Raw genomic sequence first — 1,298 nt, forward strand, 5'->3', positions numbered from 1 at the left:
CTATTCACTTTTTCTCATTATAAAGCAATACATGCTCAATATAAAACATAATTCATGGGGAAAAAAACAGCATCACCCACCATCCAGGGATGACCATAGTAAATATCTCAGTGTTTATTTTTCCAGACCTGAGTCCTACTACACATACTATTCTTCAGGTTTTTTAAAAAATAATAATACATTCTGGCTCTGCATCTGGGGATGTTTGCAGTTCTCAGCTCCTGGTCCAGCTTCTATAAAAATGTCCACTGTTCATAAAATTCTGTGCAAGCTCAGCTTGGAGAATGACCACTCTACATCCCTAAGTGGATATAAGTCAGTCAAAGAATACACCAACTTTTATACTGAGCAGGATACTTTGAACATTGAAGCAGCCATCAAGACTAAAGGTGAATGAGGTCACCATTGTCAACATATGACCAGCTGTAGCAATGAACAGAAAAAGGATATTGCTTTTGTCTGCCACAGGACCAAAATGTAACTTGCATCAGTAGTCAGCCTTGTCTGGCCAACTGGAATTCAGATACAGATGATGATTTGAGGGCCTACTGAAAATATCTGCTCAGTATGAGGCTTCCGAGCTGAAAGCCTTCTTCCTCCATGAAGGGTCTGGGGACTGATGAGGACTCTCCATTGAGATAATCTGCTCAAGGACCAACTAGGAGCTGTAGGAAATTAAGTTTACAAGGAATAGATCTGAAGAATTATCTGAAGAAGGATATTGTTTTTGACACATCTGGTGACTTTTGCAAGCTGATTGTTGCCCTTGCAAAGGGTAGAAGAGCAGAGAGAGTGGCTCTGTCATTGATTATGAACTGATTGACCAAAGATGCCTGGGATGTCTATGATGCTGAAGCAGAGAGGAAAGGAGCTGATGCTCAAAGTGGATCAGCATCATGACTTAACAGAGGGCATATTGCCTCCAGATATTATTTGAAAGGTACAAGAGCTACAGCCCTTAGGTCAAAGGAGACCTGGCCCAGTGTATTCAGAACAAGTGGCTGTGTTTTGCTGACTCCATCCAGGAAGACAGTAAAGGCAATTACCAGAGGGCTCTGCTGTACCTGTGTGGTGGGGCTGACTGAAACCTGAGAGCATGAGCATCCAGAAGTGGTGTTCCTATGCTCTCAGCTAACAGTTATAGAAAATCAGCTTGCAACTAATGGCTCCCATGTGCCCATTCCTGTGAGGATGATATTAGCATCACTCCCCCAGACTTATTTTAGTTAAGTAGGCATTGCCTGACTTTCTCAGCTACTCTCTCTTTTTAGCCAAAAAAATTAACAAAGGAGTTGGAA

General features: G+C 42.0%; 1 pseudogene; it reads left to right on the forward strand.

Annotated features, from left to right (window-relative positions):
- The first annotated feature begins 241 nt into the window (after positions 1-241).
- On the forward strand, positions 242-962 carry LOC103300083 (annexin A2-like; annotated as a pseudogene).
- The last annotated feature ends 336 nt before the right edge of the window (positions 963-1,298 follow it).

This window comes from Eptesicus fuscus, chromosome 1 (genome assembly GCF_027574615.1).
Source record: "Eptesicus fuscus isolate TK198812 chromosome 1, DD_ASM_mEF_20220401, whole genome shotgun sequence".
Taxonomy (NCBI): Eukaryota; Metazoa; Chordata; class Mammalia; order Chiroptera; family Vespertilionidae; genus Eptesicus; species Eptesicus fuscus.